We start from the raw sequence: 22,018 nt of genomic DNA on the forward strand, positions 1-22,018 counted from the left end.
ATAAATCCAACCAATCACAGACTATCTTAAAAAATAATGTCTTACAAATTTAAACTAAAGGGGCTGGGGATTTAGCCCAGTGGCATAAGCGCCTGCCTTGAAAGCAGGCAGTCGTGAGTTCGATCCCCGGTACCGATAAAAAAGGAAAAAGACAAAAAAAATAATAATAATAATAACAAATTTAAACTAAAATGCTCAACAATGCAAACACGTAAACTAGGAGAAGCTTGATTAAAGTTAAAACAACACAAGATCTTCTACTGTTCAGGAAGAGGATAACGATTCCAATTAAATTTTAAGTAGCATAAGCATGCTAAAGTTTCTCAGAGAAATTGTATATAGATGATTTTCAACTAATGATGGCTCTAGTTAATGATTTTTCAACTTTTATTTATTTATTTATTTATTTATTTATTTATTTTTGCCTTTTTCTTTTTTATCAGTACCAGGTATCAAACTCACGACTGCCTGCTTATAAGGCAGGCGCTTATGCCGCTGAGCTAAATCCCCAGCCCCTGATTTTTCAACTTTACAACACCGTGCAAATGATACAAATTTAGTGGAAACCACACTTTGAATTTTGAGACTATTCTTAAAGAACTATACCTACACTGCTTCACCACCTAGGAGTTGAGAGATCTAAGCTGAAAACATAAAATGGGATGAAACTTAAGTTGGTTCTGGAAGAGGCTGTATATACTGTACATGCTTTCATTGCAACTGGCAAAAAATTGTTTGCTCCCCACTTATACTGAGTGCTATAATACTTGTATCCCAAATATTTATACTTATGGTTTACTATTTGGTTTAGTTTGCTTTTGTTGCTAAGGAGATTGTTTTAAGATTTAAACTCCATAAGAACAGTGTTCTGCATGAATGGTGCTATGATTTGAATACAGTTTGGGTAGGTCATGGGCTGCAGGCCTGGTCCCTGGGTGGCAATATTAGGAGGCAATAAAACTGCTTTAAGAGGTGGGGTCCAGAGCAAAATAATTAAGTCATGGGGACTCTGTCCTCAGAGATGATTAGTGCTGGTCTCTCAGAGTGAGTGAGTTCCCTCAAACTTGAGCTGGCTCCTGAGTCTCTCTGGCTTCCTGTCTCACTGTGTAATCTCTTTCCCATGCACTTCCACCACAGTGATGCCCTCATACATGAAAACCTCCCAGGAAGATAAATAGATGGAGCTAGATAATCTTGGACTTTTAGCCTCCAAAACTACAAGATAAACAAACTTCTTTTCTTTCTAAGTTCTTTGTTTCATTTATTGTGTTATAGCAGGAAACAACAGACTAAGACAAATGACCCCTTGAATACTTGTTTGATTTTATGACTGTTATGGTTTGTATTTTGATGCCCTCTCCCCCAAAGCCTCATTAAGTCATAGGTGGGGCTTTTTCAGAGGTGGCTGAATCTAGAGTTTGTGATGCTGGGATTGATTCATGGTATAATACTAGGCTCAAAGGCGCTAGGATTACAGGTGTGAGTGCCTCCCGCCATAAGTAGCCTAGATACAACACAAAAGGGGCAAAACGATACTAGTGAGGGCAATTCCTTTTTTGTTTTGCTACCTTCCACCTGCTGTGAACTGTAACACCTGTTACAGTTCTCTTCTGTAACACCTGTCTGTCTTGCCACCCTGCCTCAGAGCCAACCAATTATAGACTGAAACCTCTACAGACTGTGAGTTAAATAAGCCTTTCCTACTTTGGCTATGGGGTAGTTTGTCTCAGCAATGATAAAAGCAACTAAGACAGTCAGTATGTATATAAAGAAAGCCCTATCTGTCATGAATGCAACCAAATCTATACACATAACACCACATCCCAAGGGCACTGACAGAATAGCCTCAGTTAAACAGTAATGCTAAGAAATCAAAAACAAAACTATTCACCTTCGGGATACAGCTCAGCAGCACAGCGCCTGCCTGGCAAATGTGAGGTCCTGAGTTCAATTCCCAGTACCAATTACAAAAGGGGAAAAAAAAAGAATATTTACCTCAAAGACCACAGCAGTACCTAAAATAAGACTCAGGACTAATCCTCAAGAACATCCTCAAAGCTTCCTTCTATAAACCTGCATTGTAATTGTCTAATACAAAAGCACTGACTGATGAGAGTGAAACTGATTTTGATTTTTTTTTTTTTCGGTCTTTTTGAGACAGGGTCTCACCATGCAGTTCAGACTGTCCTTGAGCTTTATTTTGTAGCCCAGGCTGGTCTTGAACTTGTAACAATCCTCCTGCTTCAGCCTCCCAAGTGCTGGGATTACAGGCATGAGCCACCACACCCAGCTGAGAGTGAAACTGATTTTAAAAAGAAAAAAAACTTCCAAATATATTTTAAATTTTATTATAAATAACCAGTGATAGGTTATCAACAGGGCAGAGTAGAACTAAACAAAACCTTAAAAAGACGATACTAAAATTCTGAGCTCTTGCTAATTTGGCCTGCTAACACTCAGGTTTTGGGAATATACCTTTCTGTGAGGGTTTCCCACAGATGTCTTCATCTTCACAATAAGGGCTCACTGACCTACAGGATCACACTAGGGTAGCATGAAGATACATCTTTCTATAAGATACCTGCTTCTCAAAAAGTCTACTATTCTCTCACTGGGCTGCAACATCTCTTAGACTAACAAGCATCTCTTTTAGCTTTTTTTTTTTTTTTTTTTTTTTTTGTCTTTTTCATTTTTTTATTGGTACCGGGGATCGAACCCACGATCGCCTGCTTGCAAGGCAGGTGCTTAACAAGCATCTCTTTTTAGATAATTATAGCTACCTACTTCTAAGATAATTTTCAAGGAAAAAAATTAAGCATATACAATGATTTACAGGGAAATAACATGACTCCAAACTACTAGATGTCAGATATGCCAAGTTCATATTCCTCAAAATCAAAGAATAAATTCTAGAAAACAATGCAGGTTAAGAGTAAGAAATTGCAAGTTGAGAAACAGAGCTCCTGAGAGAGAGGAGGGGACTGGTAAGTGGGCTGTCAATGAGACCACTTCTCAAAGGAAGTTTTATAGAGCAAACTCACAAGGCAGGTACAGTGTGGGTCAAAACTATGATGAAACAATAAGATTACAAGTACAGGACCTTAGAGAATATTGATCCAATGGGGAAGCAGGGCATGTAGCAAGTGTATATAGAAAGAACAAAGAAGTGATGGATCAGGAGAGTCCTGGTCACCCACCAAGGCGACGGATATTTATCTTGACTTTATTGGACCAGATGATATCAATTATCTTATCCCGTAGGGAGGTGTGTACGTCTGGTAATTCTGTCTCTATCGTAAGTTCTGGTCTTCAATGGATATGCCTCCAACCACAGATGTAATGTGTTTTCATCCTCTGCATTGACTTCCTCAAGTACCTACCTCTGTCTGACTACCTGTAATATTCCTACCTGACTTAGCAGTCTCTAGTGCAATCACCTTTAGGAAGCCACTCATTGTCTAGGCACACACACTTTTCAAGAAAAGAAATCTTTGATGAAATAAATCTGTGTAGCAACAACTAGTATAGATGAAACAGCTTAAAATGCAATTTTTAATTAATTACATGATCTCAACTTGAGCATGATCATTCTTATAACTGAAAGAAAAACCAACTCCTGGTATCTTTTAACAGATGGCAAATTGGGAACATTCGTTCTAGCACTCAGCTGAGATTCTTCTGCCTAGGAGCCCAATACTGTTCCTTGATCCCAGACACAACCTTTGTAGACAACCACTGCGTATTTTAGGACCCAGGGGCTTCATAGTATGTCCCAGATATTTATAAATACAATATAATTCAAACTTCCCAAGAAAGCCAAATAAAACAAGCAACAAAAATCAATGATTTTACAGATTTAGTCACTTTGAGCAGTTAACTGTCTGTTATCTCTCCTCTTATGTCTCCTGGCCAAGTATACCCTTTGTCTTAGCTAACTAGACAGAACCAAACATTGCATGCCCTACTTCATACACCATGGTAACAAATGCAGTGGATGGAAAACAGAAGATAAACTAACCTTTGATACATTCTAAACCTTTTTTTGTAAGTAGCAAGAGAAAACAAGGATAAGCTCCTGGAAATACTCTGGAAGTAAATGTAACCACAGGTAAAACCACATTCTACAACGTTCAGTTCTCTATTAATGGAACAATTTCAAAAGCCTCACATACAAATGACAGTAGTTGCCTTATTTGGACACAACAAATTCCAGTTATGAAAACCTCTCTAAAACAAAAAATATTTTTAAATGTCTCTTGACTTGGCTTGCTACCCACTGAACAGGATTATCCTCTGTTGAAGAAAGTAAGCTACAAGATCCCTATTTCTCAAGAATAATAGAAAAAAGTTATGATACAATATGCAGGGTGCCAACAGAAAGAGCATCTAACCAAACATGCAAGAGACAGCAGACAGACAGTGGTAAGGGTAGAGTGGATAGAAAAAGTGAAGATTTTTTAACCTGTTAAAAGAGGTAGCATTTTATGAGTCTCAGTAGACAATGGAATAGAACCAGGGTAATGAGAACTGCGGTAGATCAACTAATAATGGTCAGCTTGGAACACCCAGCTTAACTGAATAGGTTTGGTGCTGCGTATAAAGATCTATGTGAAGACTTTGTCAATAGCATAAGAGAGAGCTGGAGGGGAAGCTGGTGTGCTGTGGAGTCTGCTGCAGAAGCTCGTCACACTGGTTTTCCCAATATGAACTCAGCTGTTCTCACTGCCGGAGACCTTGGGTCCCCATTGTCACTGAGCATGGCTGTGGTTCTTTTTGGCAAGTTCTGGTCCATACCTTGAGTGTTGTTTCCTGACTCCAGTGCAGATCCCTCAGGCTATGTCACAGATCTTTCACCCCACTGGTGCAGACTGACCTTTGGGCTACCCAGTCCAGGTCCTAGAGAGAGACTTGCAGGAGACACTGTCATGGGCTCCAGACCCTCAAGGGGACATATGCAGGACACTGCTGTGAGATCCAAGCACTCAGCTGGATTCTTTGGGCGTCTAGTGTGTGGACAGATTTCTCGCATTATTTTGTATTTAACTCTTTGGGTGAATATCATAAAATAATCCTATAGCCGAGTGTGGTGGCTCATACACACAAATTCCAGAACTTGGGAGGCTGAGGCAGGAGGATTGTTGTGAGTTCAAGACCAGCCTAGGCTACAAAGTGAGCTCAAGGCCAGCCTGAACTGCACAGTGAGACCTTGTCTCAAAAGACCAAAAAAAAAAAAAAAAAAAATCCTGTAAGTTGTGTGTCCTTATATTTTTCCCCCTGTAACCCTGACAACAGGAATGTTACAGGAAAGGGAAAGACCAGGTGCTAAGGGGTAAAGGCAAAGAGACTAAAGAGAATCAGCTAGAGCACCAAGTTACCAACAGGGAGCAAGAAGGAAGAGATGAAAGAGGAAAAGTCAGCCAGTCTTGAGTTCCACAATAAGGAGTTTTTGTCATGGGAAAGCATTGCAAGAATTCCCATTAGGTCATGAGAAAGCACTGCAAGGCTTAAGCAAAAGACTAGTAGGATCACACCTGTTAACACACACACCACTCTGAGTGCAGGAGAGAAGATGGGTCTGGCCAAGGAGACTTAGTGAAATGTCAGTTACCCAAGGAAGAGTAAGAAGGGCCAGAACTAGGCAAAAACAATGAAGTTGAATGTCAAAGTAGAAAAAGGATACAAAAAAGATTAAGAAATCAGATTTTTCCTTCGCTTCCTAACAGATGACTTAATCCTAAAATCAAGACACACAGCCATAGTTAGTGAGAAACACCCACAGTGACTGAGATGGGGTAAAGTCAGTATTCACATAGGAAGGTTTGCCAACATAAGACAGTAAAGAGCCCAAAAAGTGTGGAGGATGTCCATGCTCTACAGGCAATCTAGCAAAGGGTGTCAGAACTGGAGAATGACAAAAGTGCTGCACAGGACAGTGACCTGTGCAACAACTGAAGCCTAAGCAAGAAGAAGCAGACTTCTACCAGGAGTAGCTGCCTGGAATGGAATGTCAGAGTCAGTGTCCTTTGAGAAGAGTATGCATATTAAAACACAAACTGGTAGGAGGTGTCAGAGCACCTGAGCAGAGTAGGAGGGCTTTTTACACAAGGACCACTTGTGATAGGATACCAGATCCCCAGCAGGATGAAGCACGGAACAATTTGAAAGAGGGTGGCCGTCATGCACAGGGTGTTAAAACCCAAGAAGAAGGCATGCACACAGAAGGACTGGCCTGGCACGGTTGATCAAACCTAAGTTGGACAAGGCATCTCTGTGGGAAGGGGAGAGTAGCACAGCGTATCAGAGACCTAGTGGAGGAAGGAAGGCATTCACACTGGGGAGGGGGCACTAATGGCAATGAGAGATTTGTCATGTACAACAGATTGAATCAAATAAGTAGATATATTAAGGTTAATGGAAATGTGGCTTACTGCTGCTTGAAAAGAAAGTTACAAATATTGAAAGGGAGAAAGCTAGAATGAATCTTGGGGTAGTGATTGAAACTGTGTTAGTGTGAATTCACACTTTTCAATATACACAGTAAAAATAAATACAATATAAACGTTTTATGTCCACATGCTCTGAGAAGGCCTAGAAGCAGCAGCATCCCAACAGCAATGAACACATCTAGCATCCAGATTTTGGCCTTTAAACTACATTCTCCATAAAAAGAACCAGGGCTCCTTGGAGAAATGGCAGGTTTCAAAGCCAAGAAAAAGATGAGCATAGAACACAATGTGCCAAAAAGCAAAGAAGTACTCAAAGAATGATGAGAACAGATGAAAAGAACACAAGAGTCCCCCTTCAGCTGGCTCCTACTGATCTAAACTGGAACAAATTGAATACCGTAATTTGAATGATTCAATAATAGCCTTGAATTAAAAAGGAAATGATGAATCTAAAATCAAATAAATAAATAAAATGAAAGTTTAATGAGGAATAGAGTATTTACTAATTTTTTTCAAAAACACTTATTAATTACAAAGGGCTACGTGGAACTTTTCAATAGAGAAAGCTGGCAAACACTACTTAAGCCAAGTAATCAAATGATATCATTAATGGAACAAATTGAAATTGTATGTTACCTCAAAGGATGAGAAAAGCACAGGAGGATTAAGTCTATGATATTCCAATCAGAGATGCTTAACCTAAATCTAATGATAAGGAAGTAACAGACAAACCCAAGTGGAGTCCTATAAACTTCAAACATAAAGGTCACGAGCATCGAGGAAAGACAGGATCTTTGCTGAATTAGGGAGACTGAAGAGACATGAAACTAAATGTACCATAATGCCAAATGAAATAAATCAGACAAAGAAGGTTAAGTACTGCATAGTTTCTCTTATATGAGAATTCCAAGATTTTAAACAGCAAAATAAAAGACTGTGGAGATCTGGGAATGGCAGAAGACAGGAGGCTGACAGAGGAAAGGGAAACAAAAATGATTAAAATGTGATAGCTATGTACCAATTCCTCAAGATAAATGCAATTATCATACATTGCAAAGATATACAAGTAGAAAATAAATATAGATTCTGTACTGAATTCCGCCAGGGGCAATGGTGCAGCTATTCCTTGGGCAGGTAAGCAGCATGAGGATGCAAGGTTGAGACACTGCCTGATGCACTGACCTTCTAGGCTTTTTGAAAGCCGTGGCCTGGATCTTTCTGCCCCCAAACTGCAAAACCTGGTATCCCAGACTTGCCCAGTGTGCAGATGCCACTCATCTGTTCAGGCTGTCTGAGTCAAACATGGGGCTTCTCATTTTTATTCTAGTGGGGGCATGTTTGCTGCTGCCCCCAAATTAAAGGTGGCAAGTCCATGGTGGTCAAAGTGAAAATTCCAGAAGGCACCCTTCTAACACTGGACATGCTTGCTGTGAAGGTCAGGAAGCCCAAAGGCTAGCCTCATGAAGACACTTTTAATCTACTGGACAAGAAAAGCCTGCTCACTGTTAAAGAAGATGACATCACCATGAAGGAATCGATAGAAAATCATGGCCAAAAAAATCAAGTCTTAAAGTGCCATTCTCTCGATTTCAAAACAATACAAAATATCAGGACAACTGCAAAGCTCTGAGAAGTACATGACCATACTAGGTCAATATTAATTTCTTCATTTTGATGATGGTACTGCTGTTATATAGAAGAACTACTTTGGAGCAGAAATTCATCCATTATTTGAGGGTAAGAGGTCAGCAAATTACTCTAAAATGCATTAGGCATTGAGGGGGGTCTTTGTAGTATAATTACAATTTTTCGGTAGCCTTGAGATTGTTACAATGTTTTTAAGCCTTTTTAAAATGTGGAAAAGAAAGTTTAAGTTTAAATGAACACAGGGCAAGACTCTGGGTGATTTTCAGGTTCCTGGTATAAGAAGTAAATGGGTACTCACGCTGTTCAATAAGACCTAGAGTAGGAGAAAAACTTAGGGCTGGCTCTTCACATTTGCTTTGCTCAGAGGCTGAGTGACCAGCAGTGGGAAATAAGGAAGAAGGTTGAAGGTTGGGGGTATAGGGGGATGTAGGGGTTTGTGCGTACATGTGTGCATGTATTTAATTCAATCTGAGGTCCCTGTGGCCATCCAAAAGCAGCTGTGAAGCTGCGGAAAGAGCTGAGGGTCTAGGTCCAGCATTCACAAGTGTAGATCAAAGACACACACTATCTGTCTGTAAGAGACTGCAGAAACCAAGGGCAGTAAAGACTACACTGGGAGAGTTAAGACTGCACCACACCCCATAAACAACCAGAGGTGAGTTGCAAAAAGATATAAATGTAAAACTATATATATTTTAAAATGTAAATCAAGGGAATAAAAAGGACAAAGGAAAAATAAAAGAAGAAAACATAACATTAGGGATAGCAATAACATATAAAAATGTACACAAAAGTAACGCCACAGCAAAAAGTCATCTATAGCCCACAGACCTAACTAAAAGGCAAACAAGGGCCTAAGGTTTCTGACAGCCAACCAGGAGAATGAATATATACTGAAGTGGTGCTTCGAAACACTGTATTTGAACATCCCCACTGTATAGTACGTGCTTCTTTGCCAGCATTATACTAACAGTATGAACCTGACATTTTCTTATTGAAGAAAGCAGGGACATGCTGCTTCCTGTGTTCTATCAGAATAGGTGTATGCTTTGAAATTATGTAAGTGAAACAGTTCTGATGCCCATTTGATCACTAAAACGTAATCGAAGCCAGGTACAACAGTGCAGGCACATAACTCCACAGTTACTTGGCAGGCTGACACAGAAGGATTGAGGGAGGCCTGGGAACTCAGACAGATCCGATCTCAAAACACAAAATAAAAAAGGGACGGGAATAGGAATGTAATTCAAGGGTAGAGAATCCACCTAGCAAGCACAAGCACTAGGGTCAAGCTTTGGTATCACCCCTCACCCAAAACAAGAGTTATCTATGAATGCTTTATCATCACTTACAACACCTGGCATAAGAACCTTAATAACAGTAATGTTCATAAGAGCTTACACCCTGAAATACATTTTTATTTACTATATATTATTTCATTCAGCCCTCACAGCATCTAGGGTGCTAAGCAACACAGCCACAGATGTAATTTTACAGATTAGAAAAACACATTCAGAGAAGTTACTTATCAAAAATTAAATGACGCAGAAGAGGAACTGAGACTTGACCTCCAGCTTTCTCACACCACAGTCCACTTCATCTATTTAAATCCATCCATCTATTTAAATACAGTGCCCATTTTGCATTGCTGCTTTGGAGGTTAGATAAAAAATTTTTAAAAAAAAACAGAAATACTTACAAAGTATAAGTCTGCATAAATATTAGCAGTTTTCAAAGCAGCATCATTACATAGGGAAATAGAAAAGATGCATGAAATCTGGTTGGGATGCACTGGAAGTGAATATTTAGAAAGAGTAGAGACAGCTAAGATGAAGCTGGGTGGGCAAGGAATGGATCATAGAAAACCTGCCAGGCTAACAAGCTTGACTTTAGCTTGGAATGATAGAGGACTATGGAAAGCTATAAGAAGGTGAATGTTGTGGCCGCAGCTGTGTTTTTTAAAAATCACTGAGATGACATTAAATATGGATGTGAAGGTAAGCAGACTGGTCAAGACAGGAAGCTATGATAATTAGCAAGAAAGGAGAAGATGCACACCTGGGCTAAGTAAGGCTGGACACTTAATTTTAAGGTCACTTTAATCTGTAGCTTTATGTTGTCTCTGATCACAGACATTGGGGAAACTGAGGCAATGCAATAAGACCCCAGAAAGAATAACTTTCTGGGCTGGGGATTTAGGTCAGTGGCATGAGTGCCTGCCGTGCAAGCTGGCGGTTGTGAGTTCGATCCCCAGTACCAATAAAAAGGAAGAAGACCAAAAAATAATAATAATAATAACTTTAAAACAACCTATACCAATGCTCTAAGGATAATTGAAAAACTAAATCAGTATCATCTCTGGGACTTTATTTCCACAATGGAGTTACACAGTATAATTACCATTCTTACCAACCTACAGGGAGCCTACTTTAAAGTCATTAGTTCATTGTTTCTTTTTAATCTGAATGACTCTCAGTAATTAAAGTTTTTATCAGTTACAGAATTCTCCATAGTGAGATAGAACAGCTGACTTCAGATGCATTATGCTTTAAGCAAAAACTAACACTCATTAACAAGATTACCTGTTGTGATTAAATAAATATAAACTGTTTGCAAAGTTTGTAAATGAGTACAACAGCATAAAACTTACCACGCAGCAAAAATCTTATTTTCTTCCCTCTTCTAGTCCATGTAGGAGATAGAGCAATCCCTCATTTTACATGGCTTTGCATCTCCCCTGCGCATTGCCTAATAAACACCTATACTTCACCTTCTGCTGCTTTAGCCTATTCAGTGGTAATCTGCTAATAATGCCTAAGCATGTGGAACAAAACAGCAGTACATGAAAACTGGTCTGCACCCTCTGCTTTACAGCCCTCCACGTCACACTACATAGCCTCTCATATGCATCAGGCCATTACAGTTGCACATAAGGTAAAGTCTCAAGATGGCTCTTTTGTGGAAAACATTTAATTACATTTGTACACAGCTCTTAAACTTTATTAAAACACTGAATTAACTTATGGAGCCATGAAAGATCAACAAAGGGTATCAGTGATAGTAACAGAAATGGGAAAAAGTTTCAACTGGCCTTAAACTGCAAAGCAGTTTGATGGGGAAGAGTCACACCCTATACTCTATCACACTTGTAAGGGATCCTAAAGGTAGTCCTGGCTAGGCCTATCTCCCCACCTCCAGGGCAATGAGAGACCCTGACCAATGCTATATGGCCTATTCTGCCACTTCAATTTATTTAAGAAAAACTCTCCCTCGAATATTCAAGTTTCAATTTGGCAGTTAATTTCAGTCTGCAGTTAAAAGGCACTAGCTGTCAGTCAGATCTCTCACCCAGTTCCCTCCTGAAAAGAAAAACTGACAGATCACAGGAGCTTTCTTTTGTAAACCAATTCTGGAACTTTCATGCTTCTTATTTGTTAGGTTAAAGGTTAAATTGCTGACCTGTGCCCTCCTGCTTAGCGGCCTTCCCCTTTTTCTGTAAAGCTTTATTTTGGGGCTGTATTTACATGGATTAGTCCCTTTTCACGCTAAGAAGGAATCTGTTCACAGCCAAAGCCTTAGTTCTGGTTGTACAAAAAGCAGCCACAATTATTCACCACCAGACAATGACCATATTGTGGATTTACAAAAAACCCACCCCAGCCATGGAAAGATCTGTTCTTGCTGCACAAAACAATAGAAGAAAAATCTTATCAAGCATTCAAGAGAAAGCAAACAAAGCAAGCCCACTGTGAACTTGATGAAGATGTCAAGCTCCTTTAAAATATATATATATAAATCAACAAAGAGGGGTTTTCTTGTAAAGTCTTGGGAGTGAGACTTTTTCTACTCTGAGTTTTCCTTTCTGGTTAAACACAGTCAGGAGCAGCAGACACTGACAGCCGAGACCAGCAAATGCTGCCATTTTCTAAGCACACTTACAAACACTTTCTAACCACACAATGCAGGGAGGCTTCCTTCCAAACATGCCCAATGCAAATGCCAGGCAAATCGTTTTCAATCTAGTGCCATACTACACAGGCTCTTTGAGCAAAAGCCTGGTTGTGACTTCCTAGGAACAAAAACATAAAGGCTACCTCCTCAAACCCTAATTATTAATACAAGATTTTTAATTTTTTTAATTTAAAAAACCACTAGATTTAATGAAACCATAGGTCCAAGAAGTTCTCTTCATCTGACACCCAGGAAGTAGTATTCACACCTGGCTTCTTGAGAGTGAGTTCGAATATCAGTCCCTAGCCACAGAAATACTTTCTCCAGAAACACTGTATTTCACAGTTGCTACAAAAACAAAGTCCAATCCTGGGACCAGGCCACAGCTGTCTAGAAAAACATGAGAATACAAAGGATTTCTCTTATCAACAAGATCAACAAGTCTTCAGGTAAATAGTTTCTATTCTCTTTAGGTTAATATGAACTAAATCCTCCATCAGAAATGTTCCTCAAGTAAAATAAAATGTAAAACACCATCAGTAATACAGGCAGACATTAAAAACAACCTAAACATCTCTAAAATGTAACTTGTTTCAAGTAAATGTACTTTATCACAGGGCAAAACATTATTACAACCAGTTTATAATTTTCTTTTCTCACTCAAAATGGCTCACATTGAGAATTTTTTTTGTAGATTTTTGTACTTTAGAGAAGACATTTTCACCTGCAATACAGTTTGACACAGCCCTCTCTTCCTTCCTCCATCTTTTTCTGCACCTCACCCACCAAAACATTTTGGCAATATGAAACATTTGGTCACAGAATGAGAATTGTATTAATTTGTCTTATTTTAAAAGGTGCTGACTTTGCAGTTGTACTAATGGGGGACTGATCAAATCATAAAACTGAGTCAAAAACTGATTAAAAAATTTTTATGATAAACAGGTTTTTTTGTCATGTAAACTGTTCATCAACTGCAACTAAGAATCAGACAGTGATTAAATTCTTTTTGAAGTTTTCTGAAATATTTACCTAAAAAAAAATTTATGATATTTTTAGGGTATTCTGGCCATGGTCCCACTTCAAGGACCTCAATAACTACAGAAAATATTTCTGTGCATAGCTAAGGTTCAGTGTCTCAAAAGTTTGCTTACTTTGAATTACAAAATTTATGATCCCCAAGAAAATTAAGATGGCACTACAAGGACCAGAACATAAAGTAGGAAGTACTTAAAACTCCTCACCAGCTTCTAGGAGGAACGAGATTAGAGGACAAACTACACTCAGAGTTGATTCAAATGTAAATGCTCTGCTTCCTCTCAAACAATGATAAACTCCCTCACAGTTAATAGTTTCTCCCTAAGAGATTCATCTCTTTTCAACTTAGAGGTATGTTTTGGAGAAAAGGAAGAAACACATGGTGGGGCTTAGAGCAAAACCTTTTAAATTCTTTGTCATAAAAGCTGCAGAGTAAACTACATTTCCTTTACTAATCCTTCGAACACTTGTTAAACTCGAGTGTGCTGACAACTTTGCCACTGCAATCACATTTTGGTTTCTAACAAGTTAAAAAGAATACTTTGGTTGTACTAAATTGTATTACCATCTTCCTTGAACACCAAGTGAGAATTTATGCTGCCTTCACAAACTGTTGAAAGAGGCACTCCCTAGAGAGAAATAACTTTTGGCACATTGCATAGCAAAACTGAAGTTACAAAAGCAAGCTAAAATATCTCTTTCACCACACATTTCTCTCTTTCTCTCAGTTTGGGAATAAGAACATCCTTGAAGACTTTTATTTTAAATTCATAACTTGCAAAGCTTTCAAATGAAGTATATGAGTTTAAGTAGTTTTTTTTTAATGTTGTTGGAAATATATTAACAAAATTCCAAGTTGTCTCACCTCCCCCCAAAAAATCATCACCAAGATTTTTAAAGCTACAAGCAATGAAAAAATAATAAAGCACTTTTTGTCAAGAGGCTGAAAGAGATGGAAACAATGACTAACACAGGACAAGAGAGAAAACTAGGCACTGTTAATTATTTTATGGATAATATTTTTTTAATTCTCACAGCTATCCTAAAAAAAAAAAAAGTATCAAACTCATCTTTGCAAATGAGAAAGGTCAACAAAAAAATGAGGAAGCCCCCAAGTTCACACATACCACTACTAACCTCAGTAGAGCCATAATTTAGATCTAAATCCCAACCTCTTCCCACTATACCCACTGCTTCTGCTCAGGAGAGGGTGGGGAAACAGCTTTTAGCAACACAAATTCCCATGATGCCAGACCACCAGGCAGTTTCCCAGGGGTGGCAGAAAAAGCCTAAAATGCAAAAAGTAAAGGCTGTTGCCGAGGCCTGGGGTAAATGCCTCATTGTACTCCGAGAAGTCTGATGGACACTTACTAAATGGAAAGGAAAAGGCATTCCTCGCCTGGTGAGACAAATGTGAGCACGCCTTCCTTTTCAACTTTTCATCCCAGGCACATCTGCTCATAGAAAAGGGAGAACAACATCTTCCAGAAAAATCACTGAAAAGAAAATGGCAACCGAACTTCTACCTCTAATATAAATGCTCTCCCTCCAGAGCCACAAATTTCCATTAAAAAAGAGAATACAGGAAATTCAACATTAAACCTGCTAGAAATGAGATATTTTTCAACAATAAAACTGCAAAGATTAACCAAAGTATCAAAGCTGCTCCCTGTGTTAAGCTGGACTGCTGTGGACTCCTGACTGGTCCAACAAACATGTACTAAGCATCTACTGTGTACCGCGTACTGTTTCTGGCAATAGGGAACATCAGAGAATCAAAAAAAGCAAAGCCTTCTGACCTTGTGGAGCTGGCATTCTTACAGCATGATCACACAGGGTCACTCCCTTCAAGCTAATCAGAACTTGACCAAAAGTCATTATTTTTGATTAACAAAAACAAATATTCCATCAGGGCTCTGCAAATACTTTTCTTTCTGATAGATGTCCGCCCCCCCTCTACAGCCCCTGTTGCACAGCAGGCTTATAATAAGCATCTTTGAATGAATGAAACGTGATATTAAAAAAACCTTTTTTTTTTTCAGAGTAAGAAGGGGAAAACATAGCAGTGGTCAGAACTACATCTCAGCTTAAATTGGGTATAACCCTGAGCTTTGATCCTGCAGCAGGCCCAGAGAAGCCCAAATAAAACCCAAGTCAACTCAACCGCCACTCAGCAAACACAAGAGAAATTAGGTCAGCTTGTTCCAGGGTCCGCCCCAGGGATTAAAAACTTTTTTAAAGCCTAAAGTGAATTTGCTGAAGCTACAAGAGGCAAGAAAGAAACCTACTGAAGCCTTCTAGAAGCTCCTGGGCCTGGAATTGCCTTAGTATCCTATCCCAGTTCACACTCCTGGTGATCCTCAACTTGAAGGTTCATGTGCCATGTCCTGCACATAATTTTCATTTTTATTTTTCATTTAATCCTTACAATACTAGGTAGATATCATCATTATCACGATTCCCATTTTACAGCTTAGTTTCAGAACTAAAAGAGAGGCATTTAGTAATTTGCCCAAAATCATACAAGTTATGTTCTAAATGAAAAAGCTAGAACTTGAACCCAGATAATCTGACCCTAGAAATCACTGTCTCAATCAGATTTTGCTAATTATATTTTGAGGGGCTTTTTGCAGGGTAGAGGGTATATTTCTATTAACCAAAATATATGGTAGGAAAATGGAATTAAATAATCTCCTTAGTTGATTTTCAACTTTATTGAACTGATGAAAATACAGTTTTTCATTTCAGTCTATTTTTTTTTGTTGTTTTTGTTTTTTATTTTTACCAGTACCAGGGATCGAACTTACAACCACAGGCTTGCAAGGCAGGCATTTATGCCACTGAGCTAAATCCCCAGCCCCTTCATTTCAGTCTTTGAAAAAAAAAAAAAAAAAAAACTTTCCTAAATACTTTTGTCAGTTTTTCTTTCATGATAAGTACAACCAACTAACTGATGGAAATTTCCTTTGATGTTCAAGAAACTAATTCTATGGTTCTAAGTATCAATGATCTTTTCTGCTCAATATGTATTAATTTAGGGTTGTACTCCAGAAATTGGCTGGTTTAATAAATTTTAGATAGTAACTTTTTTTGGCATCTGGGATCTTCTCACATAGTGTAAACGAAAACTCTGGAAACAAAGGATTGATCAATGGGTTCTTGTCCAAGTTTAACTGTAACATACAAATGGAAGAAAAAGATATATAAGGCAATCATTTTAAATTATCTGTGTGCATAAAGTGCATCTTTCAGAGAACAACTCAAGTCTTACATTCTCTGAAAAAGAAAACTGGTCAATTCAGGCAATTTTCATCAAGTATGTTTTTATATTTTTCATATAATGATTTTTTTTTCTAGTATTTGAACTAGAATTTAATTTAACCAGAATTTAATACGAAAAGCCAATTTAAGGGGCTGAGAATTTAGCTCAGCGGCATAAGTGCCTGCCTTGCAGTGTGTGGTCATGAGTTCAATCCTCAGTACCGATAAAAAAGAAAAACAAAAAAAAGGGCCAATTTAATCTTTTAATGACATCACAATTGCAATAAGCTTTGTTGCTTTTAATTTGAGGCATAAGTGTTTGTTTTTCACTTAAGGATGATGTTAAATTTAGTCACTGCAAAAATATCTAGTTTATACCAGTTCCTGTTAGATTTTTATACATATTATTTCTAACGTACAAAACAAACTAAAGTAGATATAAATCCCACTTAAACAATAAGCAAAGTAGAATTCATTTTAACTAACATTCCCAAGGTCAAATAATCAGTGGCAGAAATTTGAACTAGTCTGATTTCCAAGTCTTTGTAATGCCATTACATTGTTTTTATTACAAACTATTCCCAGTTACTTAGTGACATTGTTATAATCTAGACGGCAATTAATCTGCACCTATATTCTCTTCCAATAGTTTTGTGATAGCAGAAATTTCTAATGCCTAAGAACACAGTAAAGGTTTTTTTAAAAAATACCCTTTAAATTGAGCAACTTATTAAAGTCTCCTGCTGGGCAAAGCAAGCTCATGGTGCTATCTTCAGTAAAGCTTTCTTTTTCTAATGAAATCCTTCAAACAGACTGCATGTTTTCAGTGTAACATAAAGAAGGAAATGCAAAATGTGTTGTGAAATAATACCAAAAGAAACTCAAAAGCCAGAATAGAACGTCCTAAAGATTTTTACTTTTGTAAGTCTTCTTAAGCATTTAAAACATGAGGATCATTTCCTGTTTTATAGCGCTAACACTGTGCTCTGTACATCCTAGCACAGTGCAGAACCTAAAATGAATCCTCAAAGAAGAGATGATTAAAGAATTAAATGTATGACATTAATACCACATCATCAAGACGCCTGAAAGATCAGCCTTATACAGCACTTACAAGAAAGTTGAGGGCCGAGGATTTAGCTCAGTTGCTTTAAGTACCTGCCTTGCAAGTGTGCAGTCATGAGTTCGATCCCCGGTACAGAAAGAAATGGGGAGAAGGGGGAGGAAAAAAGGAAGAAGGAAAGAAAGAAAGTTAGTTAAAGATCTACATTCTTAAGCAGTGACCCTTTAATCATTTTGGTTGAAAATCTTTCCATACTAGATTGTACAGTTGACTTTTTTTTTTTAAAACAGTTTGAATATAATGTTTTCCTTTTTGCCTTGTATTGGAAAATAAACCAGGGGCATTTAACTACTGAGCTACTTCCCCAGACCTTTTCCTTTTTTGACACAGGGTGTTGCTAAAGTTTCCCAGGCTGTCCTTGAACATGTGACCCTCCTGCCTCAGCCTCCTAAGTATCCTGATTATAGGCATATGCCCCTATGCTCAGCTGAATACTACACATCATTTTCTTAACAGTTATAATAGGAATCTTTTGGCTGCTCAGCATTCATTCCCCTTGTGTCTAGTAACAGCACTAGATTTCCCTCTGAAAAATGATCCTGTCTCAGCCTCAGGCTACCAGACTCAGGCTGCACTTCACAATCTACACAGAATCTAAACCCCAACATCTCAAAGTTTACTTCATAGAGGGGCACGTGACCCTCAAGGACCAGTTATAATCAGTCCTGAGACTAAGGCTCAAAATAGTGTAAAACACTCTTTTGCCATTTAGGTAAACTGTTAAAATGTAAGGTTGGATTTGTTAGCAGCTCTCTTTGCACAAGGAGCACTTGCCCAGAAATGAGAACAACAAAGAAAAAAGAAAACCAAGAGACAAAAATAGGGCAAATCACTGATAGCATGTGTAGAAACCTAGATCTAGCAAAACTGAAAGCCAGGTTTAAATCACTGGATGTTTCAGTGCTGAGAGCTAATCATTTCCTTTTATGCTCAAGGCAGATTTAGTTGGGTCTGCCACATGGAATGAAGAGAATTCTGATCAATAACAATGATTTAAAGCCATCAATGTGATCAGTAACTGTGCTGAGCAACATAATAAAGAGAAATTCTCAGGACATACTTAGGCACAAGCTAAGGGTTCTTCCATGAATAAGGTAGTTTAGTTTTAATGCATATACTCAGAAATCTACTTAGGTTACTTTTACGCACTTCCTGTTTTTCAGCTATGCTAAATTGACAACAGTTGCTGAATGCTGGAGTTACATAGAGATAGGAACTCTTGCCTTAAATAAAAATAAAAATTTTAAATAACAACAGCTCTCACACTGAAAAAAAGTTTCATGTCCCACACACTATGCATTCTCAAACTGCATGAAATAGTGTCTTTTTTTTTTTTTTTTTTGGTTGAAAACATGACTGAGATTGGCATTAGAAGGGAATTTATTTTTAAATTTCAAAAACACACAAAGCAATTCATTTTTAAAAATTTAACAAATTCACCATTTGCCTGGATTTTAAAAGGCTTAGCAAATCATTAAATTCCTGGTCCACCTACAAGGCTAAAGGCTTAATACTATGAAGCACAAATATACCAAGTCAAACCACTGTCATGAATAATCATATATTGTGAGCTCCCCTGTATTGTAATTTATACCTAGATAGCTCCTAAATTGTACACTTGAGGAGAAAGAAAAAAGCCTGGGATCTGCTTCCAAAAAGTAAGCATTAATTAAGAAAAGAAAATATATGGCTCACTTTCTGTTACTGCCTAAGAACAGCAATTCAAATTCATTCTATATAACCAATTTTGAGCCACAGCATAATATAATAAAAAGCACAAGCTTCAAGCAAGGATATACAATTAATGTAAATTTCAAAATGTGATCTTGGTAGAGAAAGGCAAAATGAAAGGGGCACGAAATGTTCTTTCTTCAGCTGAGTGGCAGGTAATATGTATTTTCATCTGTTCTTTATACAGTATACATACATACCTATTCTATAATTTGTGTGACAGTTTTCATAAACTTTTTTAAAGATCACAGACTAGAATTCAAGTCACAACTCTGTGTTTGGGCAAGTCACTTCCTTTCTCTTAGCTTTAATCATCTAATACTTAAGGGGCTACTATTTGCCACGCACTCTCTTAGCTACTGAAATGTACAGGTAAAAGCAAGATAATTTCTGCCCTCATGGCGCCCTATTTTCATACCTCTATAATTGGGATAATACCTGTTACTTCACCAGGTGGTGAACAAGTGTTTTATTTGTTTTTTGGCTTTTGTTTTTTGGGTTTTTTTTTTTTTTGTCTTTTTCCTTTTTATTGGTACTGGGGATCAAACCCACAACTGCCTGCTTGCCAGGCAGGCGCTTATGCCACTGAGCTAAATCCCCAGCCCCAACAAGTGTTTTATTAAAATGAGCTCTCACTAGGCTCATATACAGTTTAAAAAAATTACTATTACAGGTAGGTATCTTAAGGAAAAGGTAGACAAAGCACACTATAATTCTCAAAGTTACACCGACTCTTTAAAATCAGTTCTGAAAAACATGGTGAGACGAGGTTCCATGTCTGTAACCCAAACAAGACTTTTCCTATCTAGCTTGTCAAGAACTTAAAAATCAGAGAAAAATCACAAACCTTTTAAAAGATCCATGTCTTTTAAACAAATATCAATTTGTTACTAAGAATACTACAAAGAATACCAGTGTGTACTAAGAATCATGGTCCACACCTTACCACTCCAGTGTAAATTTACCAACTTGCACTGGAAAATTCAGAGGAGGAAGAGAAGAACAGAGGGAAGGAAGAAGAGAAAATAAATAATGCTGACTCTTCAGAAAACTGTCCTGCGTACAACTCATGAATCAAACTGCCTCTCCATTTATTTTCTACACCAATCTGATTTCGCTTCCCCCACGTTAACACTATCTGATTTTTTTCTAACCACTGCATGTGCAGGCAGTAGTAGTAATTCTGTGGAAGATGCCACACAAGTAAAGTTAAAATGATCTACAACTTGGAGACTGCCCAATCAGGGCAGGTCAACTTCTTGAATCTCACTTTTTCTCAACCTTTTAAAAAACAACTGCTTGAGGTTTAATAATATAAAATTAAGAAGAGTAATGAGCACAAGAAGGACTCAGTAGAAATTAGCTATTTCATTCAAGCTTATGATTTTCTACATTATTTTTTAAAAGAGTAAGAAGATAAATTCAATTGATATTGATCTCTCAGGAGTATTTCAATCTGGAATAAAATGAGGGAAAGAGCATGTACACACACATACACATAAACCACACCACTTCTAAGCAGACAGCATAGTTTAACTTATTTTTTTAAACTGTTCTAATAACACTGTATATCCACTATGACCCAGGTTCAGGCAAAGCTGGTAGACCACAATTACAATCTTATAAAGTGAAAGCTACATTTCAGAATAGCAAATCTGACTCTCAATATTTTAAGTTAACAAAGTATCAATCTTCTTCTTGGTGCTGCTAACACCAAACTGTGGATAGTTATTTAACAGAGATTTTAAACAAAGACTTTTTTTTCTTAAGGCTGCTGCCTAACACCCAGATAGCTGAACAACACAGGTAGCAAAGCACCATACCTCATGCATTACTTTCACAAAACCCTGGACAGTGTCTCAACTTGACTGTCCCTTTATCTTTAAAAAGTGGCTAATGCATTAAAAATCCTGCAAGAAGAGTGAACACAGGAGGACGCTGGTCTGTTGAGCAGCCCTGCAGAACCTGATGCTGCCACTCTCCCAGGGCTAAGCATCTGCTCGGGAAGAGTACCCGCTGCAGGCGGAGAGATGCCAGCTGTAATGAGACACTTGTTTTGGAAATAGATTCCACAGTTTCTGCATGGCCAGCGCCATCTGATCATGAGACTCTGTAGGCTGATCTCTCTTGCAAGAGCACCCTCTTCTGAGACCTTTGGTCACACAAGCTAAATTCAGCTTTGGCAGCTTCTGAACAAAGTGCAAGATGACCATTCTGTATTTTTTTATTTATGATGAAAGCATAACATAACATGATATAAGAAAAATTGTGAGACTGAAATTCTCACAGAATTTTATAGAACAAAAGCCCTATAAAATAGTTTCAGTGCTTTCTAACCCACCTTCTCACAGCAGGGATTTAATCCTTCCAGGAGGATGCAAACAAACTTCAAAGAGCAGATTATGCCCAGACATGGTACTGTACTACGTAAGGTTTACATCTAAGTTTGCTCAGATACTTTGGCATACATCAGAGATGCAGATCCAAGGAACAAAGACTTATTATAAGAAAGATCCTTTGCGATAATCTAAAACGGCAAAAATAACACATCAAATAATATCAGAAGAAGGCAAGTATAATAAATCTAACAAGATTGAAGAAGCAGACAAAAGGTGTCTAAAATCAAATATTCAGTGACACTTACCCTCTGGTAACAGCAACTAGGAATCTTATGAATTCCCAAAGAAAGTAAGCAATACCCCAAGTTGACTTGTATACTTTAACATTATTTGTACATCTTTAGAAGGTAATTCCTTTAGGCTTAGGGGGCCTTAATATAATTAAGTAGAACTGACAGATCACAGGTCTCTCTCACGGATGT

The 22,018-nt window shown here is 37.9% G+C and overlaps 1 protein-coding gene across 11 annotated transcripts in view; it reads right to left on the bottom strand.

The window, feature by feature from the left end:
- Positions 1-22,018, bottom strand: part of Dennd1a (DENN domain containing 1A) — a 489,363-nt gene that overhangs the window by 415,158 nt on the left and 52,187 nt on the right. The window lies entirely within an intron of this gene.

Source organism: Cavia porcellus, unplaced genomic scaffold (genome assembly GCF_034190915.1).
Source record: "Cavia porcellus strain 051 isolate PalLab524CR breed Dunkin Hartley unplaced genomic scaffold, mCavPor4.1 scaffold_1, whole genome shotgun sequence".
Lineage (NCBI taxonomy): Eukaryota > Metazoa > Chordata > Mammalia > Rodentia > Caviidae > Cavia > Cavia porcellus.